At 44.7% G+C, this 16,674-nt stretch overlaps 1 long non-coding RNA gene across 2 annotated transcripts in view; it reads right to left on the bottom strand.

Annotated features, from left to right (window-relative positions):
- Positions 1-10,263: 10,263 nt before the first annotated feature.
- Positions 10,264-16,674, bottom strand: part of LOC135273096 (uncharacterized) — a 300,367-nt gene continuing 293,956 nt past the window's right edge. Inside the window, exon 5 of one of the 2 annotated variants that reach the window (XR_010340959.1) lies at positions 10,264-10,545. This is a non-coding gene — a long non-coding RNA (uncharacterized LOC135273096). The remainder of the gene's footprint in view (positions 10,546-16,674) is intronic. The other variant, XR_010340958.1, reaches the window with a different exon arrangement.

Here is a 16,674-nt window from a genome sequence, read left to right as displayed (position 1 = left end):
GGGTGCCCAGTGCCAGTGCTGTGCCTGAACGAGGTGTGGGCAAGTGTGGCTACCCTGCAGGAGGGCTGAGCTAAGGCCATGGGAAGCACCTGTTCCTGGTCCTCCAGGTGCCCACGCCTCACCCTGGGCCCCTGCACGGCTCCCTTCCAGATCCCCCTTCCCTGCTGTTCACCTTCCTCCTCTAGTTCGTCCTCAGACTTGAAGGCACCGTTAGGGCAAATCCCTCCAGAAAGCCTTTCCCATCCACAGGGCACCCAGGCCAGGCCCGGCTCGGCTGGAGCTCCCGGGCTGTGCTTCAGGAGGCAGTGCAGCAGTGCCTCTGCGCTCAGTCACCTGTTCCCCTCACGGTGTCCGGATGTGTGGCTGGCCCCATGCCACCCCTCAGAAGTAACCTGTAGGGGTTTGTTTGGGGAGTGGTGGTCACCAAAGCGCCCAGTTTCTGACCACAGGCCCTAGAAACGTCACTCAGGCCCAACCAGCCCCACCCTAGAATCAGGTATAAACTTTGCCCACACAGGCTGATGCTTCAAATGCCAGGGGTTCAGTGCTCCCAGGAAATGCTGGTTTCCCACCGTGCAAGACAGGGTGGCTCCCACAGTGTGGCCAGCTACCCACCGTCTCCGGGCAGCTACCAGGAGGTAGGCATCTGCCTGGGGCCCTCAGCAGCGTCGAGATCTGGGTGCTGGAGCTTGGGAGGGGCTGGGGAGAGCGGCGTCTGTCTTTGCTCAGCTACTGCCATGGTGAGCCAGCTGTCTGGGTGATGAGATTTTCCCCTGGGGTTGAGATGCTGCCCTCCCCTCTATTCAAGTAGAGAGAAGAGAATACGAGGTGACTTTGAGTCCTCACAGCAACCCAGCAAAGTAGGAAATTGGCCCTATTCTCTGTATTTAGAGGAGAAACTGAGGCTTGGAGAAATCAGGTGGGTACAGAGGTGCGTTCTGATGACCCTGTTGAGTTTTCTCGCCCCAGCCCTGGAATTCTGATTTTGACCTGGAGAGAAAATGCCACCAGGCTATCAAAGGAGCAGAGGAGACCGAAATGGGTTTCCCATGATGAAAGGAAGCTTGTCTGGCTCAGCCACTAATCCTGGCAAAGGCTCAGGCTCCTGCCGAGTTTACAGTAGGGATAGGAGCTCATGAACGCCTGAGCCACGTCTGCCACCTGCTGGCCCAGTAGGATCTGCAAATGCAGTTCTTATCTCAAAATGAATTGAAGTGACTCAGTTCTGTTTTCCAATCTCTAGGTAACCAGCACCAGGCACCTTGTCTGCAAAACATCTGACTTGACTGTCAGGCACACTGAGTGACTGAGGCCATCGGGGCTGGTCGGGGTTGGGGGAGGCTCTAGTATCCCCACCCCTACCCCCTTCTCTCAATTGAGTTACATTTGCTGAATCTGTTCCCAAACTGATAGATTCCCACTGTGCTACTGTAATGATATCATTTAATATGAAGTAGACCCATGAATTATGAACATTAAATGGCAGGGAACTGATTCATTGAAACCCTGGAATGCTTTAGACAGACTCAGTAGAAGCACGCTGCTAAAAAATCTTCTCAAATTAAGTATGGATGAGTGAGACATGTAAAACTTGTGTTCGACTTTAAAGAAATACTGGAAATTGTGAATGTCTCATAACAAAAAAGAGTTGGCTTTTATTAAAAGAATAACATGAATGTACATGTTCTTTAAAGTTAAAATACAATTTTAAGGGTATGTGTGTGAGAGAAACAGAAATAGGAAGAGAGAAGAGGAAGATTCCTTGTCTTAATTGGCTTTTGAGTGATGGACCAGGACTGAATCATATTCCTGAAATAATTTTGGAATGGAACTCATATATCCATGTTGCCCTGGTCTGTGGGTAAAAATGGGGTCAAGTTACAACAAGGTTTCATGGATTCTCTCCCTCTCCTTTTGATGCAGCACCCCAGGGCCCTGCAGAGCCCGCCTCATATCTTAAGTAGTTCTCTCACGGTGTCCTGAGTTCCCAGCTAAGTAGCTGTGACATTGACACACACTGCTGCTGCCTCTCTGTACTCCTGCCTCTACTAAGAACCCCCACCCATGCCAGGATTGCTGTCCTTTTCTACCAGCCACATTGTTACTACTTCTAGCTCCCACAGCAAGCCCCGCAACACTTTGAGCACAGGGGCCTCACAAAGTGTTGCAGTCTGTGAAGAAGCTGGTAGGACAGGATGGGGTCATGAAAAGCCCAGCAGGAGCCAGATACTCAGGGCCTGTCACCCCTGGTGAGAGGCTATTTTTATTCTAAGGAGATAGGCAAGTATTTGAAAGCTTTACATTAACTCACATGAATTGAGTTCCATTTTAATAGTGGAAGGGGGCAAGGGAGAGCTTTTGAAAGATGGAAACTCTTGAGCATGTCTCTACACTGCTGAGCATGACCCAAAGGATAGGGAGAGAGTTGCGGACAAAACTGCAAACATGCTTACCTTACATGGCGTCCCAGGAGCTTTTGAGCAGGAGATGCTTTTATTCCCATAAAGCTGCTCAAGCAGTAGAGCACAGCAGTTTTCTTTTCTTTTCTTTCTTTTTTTTTTTTTGAGACGGAGTCTCACTCTGTCACCCAGGCTGGAGTGCAATGGCGCGATCTCGGCTCACTGCAACCCCCGCCTCCCAGGTTCAAGCGATTCTTTTGCCTCAGCCTCCTGACTAGCTGGGATTACAGGCGCATGCCACCGCACCCAGCTAATTTGTTTGCATTTTTAGTAGAGACGGAGTTTCAACATCTTGTCCAGGCAGGTCTCAAACTCCTGATCTCATGATCCACCCGCCTCAGCCTCCCAAAGTGCTGGGATTACAGATGTGAGCCACCACGCTGGGCTAGTACAGCAGTTTTCAAGCGAAGGCCCTGGGGCCCACCTGCCAAGATGTGGATCCTGCCCCACCACATGCCACAAGCTGGCTTGATGACCCCACTCCAAGACAGCTAAATCTCTGTGCTATCTGGACATTGGGTCTTAAGACAACCCAATGGTTTCATAAATCCCAAGCCCCTGCACTCACCCCACAGCTGGTTAAAAAACTCACCAGGTTTGAAAACTGGCAGCAGCTGGACCAAAATGCCTGGTAGAGACGCATTTTTCTGTAATTATTTCCTTTCCCTTCTTTCAGTGAGCTTTTGATAAATGTCTGTCCTGTGTGGTAAAAGGAGACAAGGGGCAGCATCTGGGCCACGGGGGGCTGAGGAGTAAAGCACGTCCCTGCGCCCAGGCCTGGTGGTGGTAGTAGCCGTGGCCGTAGGGATGGGGAGCCTCAGGGTCAGCACGTGGGTTCATTGGTTCCGCTGTACACTGGAGCCAGGGAGTGAGGCGGCTCCAGGTTCTAGAACATCTTTTCCTTGCAGCACATCAAATGGAAACACAGCCTTTGGTTCACATCACTCTTCTGAGTATGTTTGCCTAGAGACAGAGCTCCATTCAGACATGAGGGACAGCTGCTTGAGGAACCTGCACACCAGGGTGCTGAACTGATTCTGGTGCCAGTCAGGATGACCACGGCAGCCAGCACTCAGCGAGCGCTCGCCAGCCTTGGCCCTGCATGCACATGCTGAATCCTCCCAGCAACACTGCCAGGTGACATTAGGCTTCCCACAGGACAGATGACAGAGCACAGCCCCAGAGCTGAGGCACTTGCGGGCAGTGAAGCAGCCAGTGAGGGCAGGATGCTATCTGGGTATCTGGCACCAGAGTCCATGCCCACATAACTGTAGTATTACAGTGTTGCATGCAGTGTCCTTATGCCACACTTTGAGGGCCATGAATATTGCATTTTCAGAGGACAGAGATGGTGTAAAAGATAGGCTCTAGTCATTAGCTTACCCAGCCCACCATTTATGGAACACCTTCTCACCAGGCATTATCTCCAGTAGGGCAGCCTCTTCCATCCAGGGGACCCCAGAGTGAGGCATCAGAAGATGAGAACACAGGATGCTATCAAGTAACAGTAGAGGCATGGCTCAGCCAGACTGACACTTGTCCGAGGTGACCTAAATTCTGTCTTGACTAAGCTCACCTGGACCTGCATGATCCCGTAGATCGCAACCCTTCCAGGACCCTGTCCCATAAAGATACATGTGCCTTTGGCTTCTCCCTTTAAACTCCTCAGTCTACCCCTCACTTCTCTCAAGACAGTCATGATTTCTTCTTTACATTTCCAACCAAGTTTTCCAGTCCTTTTCACCACCTGCTTTGCCACTCACTCACTTGAATTAGGCCCCACTCGCACCTATCCAGGTCTAACGTCTTCCATGTGGTATATACAAGAGGAATCTTTCCACTATCTTCCTCTGTCCACAAAATGATGCTAACAAATACGGTGCAAGGGCCATACAAGCAAATGACACAGAACTCACAAGGAAAGAAACTACCAGATTGGAGAGGTCTACAGGCAGGTGAGGGAGCACACCCATATTTCCCTTCCTCCCACTCCTGTTAAGTTGGGAGTTGATACCATACCTGACATGCATTCTGTCATGGACACTTCAAACTGAGATATACAAATTGCAAAACACATTGCATATTTTTTTCCTTGCACCATCTCTTGTGTGCTGCCCAATCGCTAGGGCTCACAGCCTTCCCCCAGCTCCAAACCCTAATCTTGGCGACTTCACCTGTGTCACGGCAATACATCTAAATGAGTCCCTCTCCTTCATTTCTGCGGCTCTCACCTGGGTATCTTGGGCTTCAGTCACCAATCTCCACGCCTCCAGCCTAACTGGATTTGCTTCTCTTGGCAGTGACGGCCCTAAAACAAGGGTCGGGTCATAATACTCCTTTTCCTCCTCACAAACTACCACGGGTTCCTATCACCATCAAACTCTTCTGGGTAAAAACATCAGACCATTCCTCATGTTTTCAGGTCGGATCCTCAGCTTGTTTCAATTCCAAACCACAATGTGTCTTTCCTCCATTTCTCCCTGTGCCCACACCAAAGCCAGGCCATTCCTTACTGTTTGCTCATGCACTCACTTAAATCTGCTTGCCTTCCCTTCCCCTTATTTATGCCAAGGTTCAAAATGCAGCTTCTCTGTGAAACCCCTCTCATTTCCTCTAATCAATCCCTGTGGCCAGGTCCTTGTTCCTCCATATACACCATTTCAAGGCTCTGTCATCCATTTTCTATTTCCTGCTCCCAGCTTTCAGCCCAGGTGTTAGACCTATGCTTCCATTAATTAATGAAATTAGTAAAGTACATGTTAGACAGAAACCTAAACTTTACAAAGCATATTTGAAATTATCTTTTGGTTTCAAGTGAAGTCCAGAGAAATACCGGTCTATAACCTATAACAGCTAAAAACCACAAAATCACTACAAATCAATCTTCACTTACATCAAGTTAATATCTTTTTAGGAACAATACTTAAAAAAAAAAGTACCTAAATTAACAAGGATGAATTACTCTGCTATACAACTGGTGAAAATGAAAAAAATAAGTTTATACTCAACACTCTTGACACTTGCTTTTGCCACCCAGTTTCTCCTGGGAGGCGTGTCTATGACAGCGATGAAACAGCTCAGCAGCCACAGGCCGCTAGAGGGCAGCCTCTTCCTCTCCGCTCAGAGAAAGGCAGTGTGAGTTCAGGGGAGGGCAGAGACAGCACGGTACAAGGGTCATCTGGAGCAAGAACTGAGCAAGATGGAGTGGTGTCATCACAGCGGCTGGAAAGCTGGAAACACTCAAAGCTAAAATCTCTTGCTTGTTTTGAAACAGACCCCAATTTTAAGTACTTATTTTTGCCAAGAGGTCATGAGGGTTGTTCTCTCACATGTTTACCAAGAACTAGGTTAAGGGCATTGAAGCGAAGTTTCTTTTTTAGATAAAGTTTATCCAGCAATTTCAAACACCAAAAATGCAAGACCAGATCAACCAGATAACCAGGGTGATAGTTTAGGCTCTTCACAATCTGTATAAAATCCAAATCTGAGAACCAGCCCTAGCAATACCCCTTTTATCCCAATCCATGGGCAATCCTAAAATTGCCAAGAAAAACTACCACAAACAGATTGTTTTCAATGAAAAAACTCTTAATGTCATAACTTTCATACCACTTTTTTCTTTTTTATTTAAAATATTATAACCAATTGACAAACTAGATAACATTGTTTACATTCCAGTGGTGCATGTTTAATGACTAGGGCATGAATGATGAAAAAACACAATAATGATCTCAGCATTCCCTACAAAGTGCCCCATTTTGTTTTGTCTAGAGGAGAGGGAACAGAACACGGGGAAGGAGAGGAATGAAGGAGGAATGGCATCGCAGAGGGAGAAAATCAAATGTCAGTTATCATACTCAGGTTTCCAGGTGTGACACCCTGTTGACCAGGATAAACTGTAATGAGAAAATAGATGTCACAGTCCAGGAAGACACCTAATTCAGTCTAACTTCATTATTCAGCTAAAAGATTTACAGCTTCTCAAAAATATACCAAATATTGGGCCTACAAAAGTAATTTATTTCTTCGTAAAATTTACTAAGATTTACTCCTTTTGTAAAATGTAAAGAATGGACTGATATCACGAGCAGGTTTCTACTTACAAAAACAGTAAGAATGTCAACAAGCACATCTAACACAATTTTCCAAGATACACAGTGAAAGATTTTACACGTGTCTCTTACTGATGTAAGGTATATACTTTACATACTTACTGGTATTGTGTCAACATTGGCTAGAAAGTAACATTTATAATTCACACTCAGTAAAGATCTAACAGTCAGGGCAACAGCTTACTTGGGAAAGCATAGAAAATTAGTGTGAGGTAGTTCAATAAAAACCTAGTTTAATTTGTAAGTCATTGAGAGAATAGAACATTGTGCAAAATTAATCCACAGGTAATGTTTCTCAAAAGTTTCAGTAACTAAGAGAATCGAAACCAGAAATGGCCAGAAAGTGTTACTCTTACTAGACTCTCCTTAAGAGCACTTAATGAAGAGCAGTCAGTTTGAAATTAATTAGGACTTTTGTTTTCCTTACAAGTTTTCTAACCGTACCCCAAACTATACATTTCTGCTTCAATGCCCTTTACCTCTTCATCTTTCTTGCTAGTAAGGAACAATTAGTTTCCTTTGATTCCGGAAAAACCTAAGAGAGATCAGTAGAAACACAATGCACACAAAAATGCAACAGGATACGGAGAGGTAACATTTGAGAGGGCTGCTAATGACAGAATGGTGGTGTTTGGTTTTTCTACTGGTAAGAGAAGTTTACTGGTGTCATGGTTCATGCATCCACTCTACAGCTAATGTGTGACTAATGAACAACACTCACAAACTACTACAGTATTTTTGAAAACATACTATGTTTTAACCTCAAAATGTTGTGCAGGCTAGTGCCTAGGCAACACTAAGAGTTAAGTCTTCATATGTGTAGCAGATACTGGCCAAGAGTGTCAACCAAGTCTTATCTGTAACCAAGGAAAGAGCTTCACTTTCCCGCTGCTGATTTCACTATTAGACACTGATGTCCTCTTCCCTCCATCTTTTAGACAACATAGCAAGATTAGCATAGAACAGAACAATGACAAGGCTGGCAGAGAAGAGAGCTTCTTTGCATACCGTCAAGCTTCTCTGGATTGTTAAGGGGGTTGCGTGTAGGCTTCTCATTTAAGAGGCTGGTGTTTCTCTTCGCAAGTCTGGTATGAACACACTGTGCCTTTACCAACTTGGAAAAGTGTACACCAAGAACAATCAGCAGCCAAAGGTACAGGACACACTGAAAACTGTTCAGCAAACAGTAGGACAGAGTTGAGATGCTCTATTTGCATGAAGTATAACTAAGTGAGCCCAACAACACAATGGTTTTACAAATGGCCTGTATATATTGGAGACTAAGAGAATAGTAACCAGGAAGACATGGGTAAAGAATTAGCATCGCTTTCTCAATCTATGAGGATGAATAATAAAAATCTTGGTCAAAATAACTGTCTGAAAGTAAGACAGAGAGTATATTAAATATATAAAACTGAAAAACCAAAATTATAGAAGAAAGGTGGCTTTACACAAGTACTACCTGATAGAAATGTTATTTATAATTTCTCTCGGAAAAAAAAAATGTTTAAGATGCTTTAAGGATCCCCAAATAAAAAGAACCAATACATATTTAGCTTTATAAATTTAAGAGGAAAATTGTATTTAGATGTAGTAATTTAAAACCTACGGCACACATTTAACAGAGAGACCTTGTATTTAGGATATAATTGTTAAGTATCTTAGTTTATGCTAAGTAATATGAGTTTGTTTTCTTTGAATTGAACTGATGGTTGGCAAGCGGCAGCTGGCATTTAAAACAAATGATACAGTCAGACACGTTTTTCCTTCCTTACTTAACCAAAAATCTGTATCAACAGAGATGGCTTCTCAGAAATCAAACATAAAATATGAGACTCTTCTGAAAGCATGTCTGCTGTGAAAGTGCAACCGTGACATAATCTATCTTGCAGAAAATAAAGCTAATTGTCAAATTAACATAAAAACATTCATTCTCAAATTTCTGCTAAAATTGTGAATCCAATCTTTCCTGTCTACAAGAGGTGTTATAATCTGAACTTTAATTTGCCTCATCAAATTAATTTTCTAATACAACATGGTGCATTAGATTTGCTAATCTAATGCACCATGTTGTGTTAGAAAAAGAGAATCATGACCCTAGATCATCAAAAGCAAATACCATTTCAAAGTATATAAAAAGGCTGATGTATTTTAATCTTAAATATTGCACATTAACAATTAACAACGATCTAAAGTATCTCATTCAAAAAGAATTTTGCACTAAATATATGAATAAAATGTCAAGCAAACTTTCATGTTGAGCCACACCTGTTCTTTCCTGTTGGTCACGAATTCCAAAGGGCTTTCTGCCTAGAACCTTGCTGCTTATGTGAGAATGCATTCCCTAGTTCACTACATGAAATCCCTCGTTCAAGAGATAATAAAAGGTGCCTGGGTCTATTATAGACAATGTATTTCAGAAATAATGAGACTTCAAAGACATTTTACTTAGGAAAAATTCAGTTATAGAGAAATAATTCTGTAGATATAAAATGTAAACAGTTAACATACACTTGTCAGGAGCAGCACCATTCTTACACTACTCGACATCCACATCGCGTGTTATGTTGAAAATCAGGTATAAAAAAATGAAAGACTCAGACTTAATAACCACCATTTATGCCTGCTCTGATCAATGTGAAGAAACAGTCCTTAGAAAATGATATCCTATATATGGCTGTGTGCTACTATTTTCAGATGAACGGTATATTGCTCATTTGATACATCACCTACACAAATCTAAGTAGGCTTTGGAACCTCCCAGCAGCTAGTATAAATACGATTATGCTACAAGTAGAATCAAATGGCCAGAAACACCAGAAGAACTGGTGCTCAACTGACTGACACTCCAATAGGAAACCGGAAGGGTCCAAAGGCCCGAGGCTGCAGGAAAGGGAAAGACCAGACTCTAGAACACTGCTGGGACTTACAGCCTGAGTAGATTAACTCAGTGTATACAAAAACAGGCTCATCGCTAGTAGAAGTGAACCATCTGTTTATTTGCATTGAAATGTATTATTCATGAAGTATCCTCTTGACTTTATGTGATCATAAACTTTGAGCATGCCACAAATTTGCAGAATACACCATATTCTTTTTACTTGATTTCTGTTGGGTAGGGTGGGGACATAAGGTGGTGGTAGACACCCAGCATCTTCACAGACATGCTCTGAGTTATTCTGCCACTTAGATGATGGGCTTTTGCCAAAGTTAAGTAGGATTGCCTACCAGTTCTTGTAACTAAATTAGGATTGGCAAGTAGCAAATATTGGAGGTCTCTTAACACGTTCATCATTTACAGTAGTTATTCCTGAATATAACTGGCTACAAGTTATTTTCCCTCACTCCTCTGGGGTTATTTCATTGATAAGCATATAACCCTGAAGGATAGTATCATGAAGAAAACATCTGAAATAAAATCTAATAAAAAAACTATAAAAATCTTAAATAATTCATGATATAGGCAAGTCATCACATAATAGTTGCTTTGATAAACAAAATCTTACAAATTCAGTTAAAAAAATCAGCAGCATAAGATAAAGCAAATATGCAAAAAATTTAAACCATGATAAAATAATTAGGTTTACATTATACAGTTAATTACAGCAAAAAAATACAATACAGTTTTGTTGCTGTTTTGAAACACAACTTAGGTTTTAAATTACATCACTTGAAATTAAAAAAAAAAACTACTTTACTACAAAATGAATTCTACATTTTTTGAAAAATCACTCAAAAATAAGACCACTGAATTGTTTTCAAAGTAGTTCTATCAATGACTAACCGACTCCCCGTCCCTCCCACCCCCCCAAGGCCCAAGTAGTCATCTACAGCAGCCCAGAGGCCCAGCTGATGCTTCTAGACTGCTGTCTGTATCCGAGGCCAAAGTCGGATCTGTTGACATTGAAGATACATCATTGACGGACGACGATGACGATGGATGCTGAGAGCCATTGATCACTGCTGCACCTGTGCTATGAGAAACAAAACAGCAAATCAGTTGCAGACAGTTGCAGATCGAGCTACTTGCACTGCACTGACTGCCTCCAGTGGTAATTTTTCCTCTTGGATTTAGAAGGTTCACTAAAAATAATTGCAAATGATATCCAACACATTAACTTAAAAACACTCTTCATTGACAGCTATGAAGTGAGAATTCTGAAAATGTCTAGAAACGTGGAGTCCTATCCTTTCAATGAATGTGTTTTTCTGTTTAAGACAAGAATTTTACATCTAAGCCACACTTAGAAATTGTCATGCAGCAAGATCCATGAATGGGCTCCAGGGTACGTGTGAATACTGCTGATAATACATGCAAAGCTGTCTGTACTGTCTTTTTTGGACAGAGGATCTTAAAGGACTGTATAACTACAAAAGTTAAAAACTACTTCCCTACAAAAAACGTCTTCACAGCGTCTCACTAAAAGAAAAAAATTCAAATGATTCAAGATGTACTTCTGGCACATCTTGTTTTAAAGCAAATGCCAAGAAAAAGAATAAAATAACTTTAATTGGAAGGAACCTTAGTTCACTACCCCAGTTTACATGAGGTTATGTGACATGCCAGCATCACTCAAGTGGCCTAGTTAAGTAAACTTGGGTCTTCTTATTTCTACTCTAATACTTGATAAACATAAATATGGATTTATTGAACAGATAAAGTAGGAGCAAAGAGTTTCCTTTGCCAAAAGTAATACCTAACAAGCATTTCCTAGATTTTAAAAAGTAATAGGAATACCTGAGCTAGAGACAGAAATCCTCTCAAGAGGGTTGGTTTAGGAAAGGGACAGGAATGACTTACACTGGAGGATGGAGAAGAGTTAAATGTCACTCATGCACTAGGCTGAGTACTTTTGAAACACATGAATACTAAATAAGGATCATTCCAAATTTGAATAATGTAAGTTACTTAAAAGTTCTCAACAATACATTTATGAAACAAAATCAATGGTCTTCAAACTGAACACTGAACAGAATTTCTGAGGGTGAGGTTCAGGCACCCAATGATGCTGAAACCAAATGGGCTGAAAACCACACTGCTCCTGAACCCAGCACCTGTGTTTGAGATCATCCCTCCGTTCTGTCCAGAAGAGCAATAGAGCAATTCAATATGAAAGGTCCTCTGCTAGCTTTTCTTCAACTACAACAATAAAATAGGCAATGTAGTGCGAATAGGAGAATCTTTAGGGAGGGTACTGGGAGACAGAAAGGAAGGGAACCACAAGAGACAAAGTAGGTGATGGGAGCTGAAATGGAAGAGAAAAGCAGGATGAGCATCTCAAGCCTGAGAGATGAGAGGAAAAAGACGTGGTAACCTCCTAGACCCAAGAAAGGTCCATTAGCTTCCCAGCCAGAGTGAAACTGAGATAGCACATTCTTTTTAGTCTAATCAATACTTGAAATGAGTCTTTTCTGACTGAACAGTATATCTGTGTCCCATACATAGTAGACAATGGCTAGTTTGTAAGACTTATACTGAAACATTCAAACCATAAAAGGGCTCCAACATATACAATTTTTATGTATGCCTCTAGTTCAGGGTCTTATTATTTTATCCAAATGTCTTAATTTGATAAAAATTAACTTTAACTTTTAAATGCACTGTTAACTTTTGAATCTAAAAATCAAGTACCTATGGGGAAAAAAGGCACTTGTTTTCTCTTTAAAGTAAAACAGTAAATTCTCAAATATCTGAATGGTAATAATATGGAAAGTATTTATTCTCAGGTATCTAAGTCATTCTTCTCTCAAGTGAGTCTACACACTCAAGGCAGGCAAACTTACTTTACTATTAGCCAGATCAAAATAAGATAGAAAGGCAGTCAATAGGGAAGAATAATAGAATTCATTTTAAAAATCAAGTGGAAATGGTACTGTGGTTATCTGATATTTTGATTTACCAAACACTATTCCTTCTGTTTTAGTACATAATTAAGAGCTGAATATTTTTATAACAGCTCAATAACACTTGCTAACACTCTTCTTTGCAAACTGTAACTGAGAATACAGAAAAAGTCAAGAAACCTTAACTCCTATCCTTTCCACTGACTTATTTTGCAACCATAAGGTAGTGTTGAACTAGGATTCAAATTATTCACTTATAAATTAAAAACAAATACAACTACTCTAACTCATGAGATTATTACATTTACTCAAACATCTGGCACTCCAGCTATGCCACTCACTTGGATAGTAGTATGCTAAAGTATAAAACTGTCCCACATAAGAAACTTTTCAAATCCCATCCTCCATTATGAACAATTCAGTTATACTACTACTATATAGCAATACAAAGCTAATTAATTCCACAAAGCATTTATAATAGAGCTTTAAATTTGTTATAAGTAAACTGTAGAGAAAAGGCCATTTCCAAAATAGGTAAAAGCTGTCAAAACCAACTTATATTTTCAACAGGATCTATACTATAATCTGGAAGTCTGCATTCCTGATCAAAGATTTAAAATATACAACTCTAAAATGTATAACCAAAAATGTCAAAGCAAGCCACAAAAAATGACTTAAACAATTATGTTTAGTATACAACTTCACTATGGTTTAAAAAACCTTACCCATATACAAGATGCTAGCTACAACCTCTATTTTTTTTCTTTGAAAGTAAAAAGTTTCTGAAGAATTAAAATGGCATAGTTTTACTTCAAAATCAAGACCTATTTTTTGAAATACTACTCACTCTTCAACGCTCAGCTTAAATTTCACCTCCTTCATAAAACTGTCCTAACTTCTGTAGCCAGAGAAGTCTCTGCTGCCAGCCAGACACAAAACGGGAGGTTGAAAAAACCACACACTCTGAAGATACTGTATCAGTTCATCTACATAAAAGATTTGGAATCTTACATTATTTCAAATTTCTGAACTTCAGTTTCCTCATCCATAACATGTATGCAATAATCCTACACCTTGGGGTCCTAGGGGCTGAATGACATAAAGTATATAAACCACTACTGTCTGTCATGTGGTATGTACTTAATATGTACGTTACCTGCCATTTAACTATTCTCTTTTATTCTTTATACTTTTAGTTGTACTAACATTAAATATAAAATCAGCTTATGATTTTAAAAAAGTTTTAACTCTTACAAATCCAGTTTTCTTCTTAGAAAAATAGTACTTTCTAGTGATGGTTTTAGTATTACTGCCTTAGTTCAACAAATCAATAATATTAAAAACAGAAAGACAGCAAGAGACATCAGGTCCCCGGGCACCTAGCCCTGTCCAGAGGCCCTGGACCCCGGCACCTACCCCTGTCCAGCTACACAGGCCCCCGGTACCTACCCCTGTCCAGAGACGCAGGCGCCCCGGGACCTACCCCGTCAAGAAACCCTGAACACCCGGCACCTAACCCTGTCCACAGACACAGGCCCCCGGCACCTATCCCGTCCAGAGACGCAGGACCCCGGCACCTAACCCTGTCCAGACACCCAGGCCCCCGGCACCTACCCATGTCCAGAGACCCAGGACCCTGGCAGCTACCCCTGTCCAGAGACCCAGGACCCCGGCACCTACCCCTGTCTAGAGACCCAGGCCCCCCGGCAACTGCCTCTGTCCAGAGGCCCTAGAGCCCAGCACCTACTAAGTCCCAGGCCCCTCGGCACCTACCCCGGGTCAGAGACCCAGGGCCTCCGGCACCTAGCCCTGTCCAGAGGCCCTGGACCTCGGCACCTGCCCCTGTCCAGAGACCCAGGCTCCTCGGCACCAGCCCCTGTCCAGAGACCCAGGCCCCTGGCACCTACCCCTGTTCAGAGACCCAGACGCCGGCATCTACCAGTTTCTAGAGACTCAGGCCCCCCGGCACCTACCCCTGTCCAAAGACCCTTGCGCCCCGGCACCTGCGCCTGTCCAGAGGCCCAGAACCTCGGCACCTGACCCTGTCCAGAGGCCCTGGACCCCTGCACCTGCCCCTGTCCAGAGGCCGAGGACCCCTAACACCTACCCCTTTCCAGGACCACGCACCTATCCCTGTCCAGAGACCAAGGTCCCCCAGCACCTACCCCTGTCCAGAGAACCAGGCCCGCAGCACCTACCCCGTCCAGGGACCCAGGCCCCCGAGGGCACCTACCCCTGCCCAGAGGCCCTGGACCCCAGCACATACCCCTGTCCAGAGACCCAGGCCCCCGGCACCTACCCCTGTCCACAGACCCAGGCCCCGGCACCTACCCCTGTCCAGAGGCCCAGGACCCCAACACCTACCCCGGTCCAGGACCCCACATCTAGCCCTGTCCAGAGATGCAGGCCCCGCGACACCTACCCCTGTCCAGAGACCCAGGCTCCCCAGGACCTGCCTCTGTCCAGAGGCACTGGACCCCGGCACCTACCCAGTCCCAGGCCCCTCGGCACCGACAACTATCCAGAGATCCAGGCCCCCTGGCACCAAGCCCTGTCCAGAGACATCAGGTCCCCCGGCACCTAGCCCTGTCCAGAGGCCCTGGACCCCGGCACCTACCCCTGTCCAGAGACACAGGCCCCCGGTACCTACCCCTGTCCAGAGACGCAGGCCCCCCGGGACCTACCCCTGTCAAGAAACCCAGAACCCCCGGCACCTAACCCTGTCCACAGACACAGGCCCCCGGCACCTATCCCGTCCAGAGACGCAGGACCCCGGCACCTAACCCTGTCCAGACACCCAGGCCCCCAGCACCTACCCATGTCCAGAGACCCCGGACCCTGGCAGCTACCCCTGTGCAGACACCCAGGACCCCGGCACCTACCCCTGTCTAGAGACCCAGGCCCCGCAGCAATTGCCTCTGTCCAGAGGCCCTAGAGCCCAGCACCTACTAAGTCCCAGGCCCCTCGGCACCTACCCCGGTTCAGAGACCCAGGGCCTCCGGCACCTAGCCCTGTCCAGAGGCCCTGGACCTCGGCACCTGCCCCTGTCCAGAGACCCAGGCTCCTCGGCACCTGCCCCTGTCCAGAGACCCAGGCTCCTCGGCACCAGCCCCTGTCCAGAGACCCAGGCCCCTGGCACCTACCCCTGTCCAGAGACCCAGACCCCGGCACCTACCAGTTTCTAGAGACTCAGGCCCCCCGGCACCTACCCCTGTCCAAAGACCCATGCGCCCCGGCACCTGCGCCTGTCCAGAGGCCCAGACCCTTGGCACCTGCCCCTGTCCAGAGGCCCTGAACCCCTGCACCTGCCCCTGTCCAGAGGCCGAGGACCCCTAACACCTACCCCTTTCCAGGACCGTACACCTATCCCTGTCCAGAGACCAAGGCCCCCAGCACCTACCCCTGTCCAGAGAACCAGGCCCCCAGCACCTACCCCTGCCCAGAGGCCCTGAACCCCGGTACATACCCCTGTCCAGAGACCCAGGCCCCCAGGCACCTAACCCTGTCCAGAGACCGACCCAGGCCTTCCGGCACCTGCCCCTGTCCAGAGGCACTGGACCCTAGCACCTACCCAGGCCCAGGGCCCCAGCAACTACCTCTGTCCAGAGACCCTGGGCTCCCGGCACCTAGCCCTGTCCAGATGCCCTGGATCCCGGCACCTAACCTGTGCAGAGAACCAGGCCCCCGGCACATATCCCTGGCCAATGACCAAAAAAAAAAAAAACACATGATTATCTCAATAGATGCAGAAAAGGTCTTTGATAAAATTCAACACCCTTTCATGCTAACAACTCTCCATAAACTAGGTGTTGACAGAACTATCTCTAAATAGTAAGAGCTATTAATGACAAACCCATAGCCAGTACCATAATGAATGGGCAAAAGCTGGAATCATTCCCTTTAAATCCAGCACAAGACAAGGATGCCGGCTTTCACCACTCCTATTCAACATAGTATTGGAAGCTCTGGCCAGAGAAATCAAGCAAAAAAAAAGAAACAAAGTGTATTCAAACAGGAAGAGAGGACATCAAATTGTCTCTGTTCACAGACTACATGAGTGTATATTTATAAAACCCCATCATCTCAGGCAAGCAGAGAGCCAAACCTTGAGTGAACTCCTCCCATTCACAATTGTTACAAAGAAAATAAATTACCTAGGAAGACAACTTACAAGGGAAGTGAAGGACCTCTTCAAGGAGAACTACAAGCTACCGCTCAAAGAAATAAGAGAGGACACAAACAAATGGAAAAACATTCCA

The sequence above is a fragment of the Aotus nancymaae genome, unplaced genomic scaffold (genome assembly GCF_030222135.1).
Source record: "Aotus nancymaae isolate 86718 unplaced genomic scaffold, 86718_ANA_hifiasm-v0.15.2.pri h1tg000260l, whole genome shotgun sequence".
NCBI classification, from domain to species: Eukaryota; Metazoa; Chordata; class Mammalia; order Primates; family Aotidae; genus Aotus; species Aotus nancymaae.
Note: the sequence above shows the minus strand (reverse complement) of the source record. Positions and strands in the feature narration are given on the sequence as shown.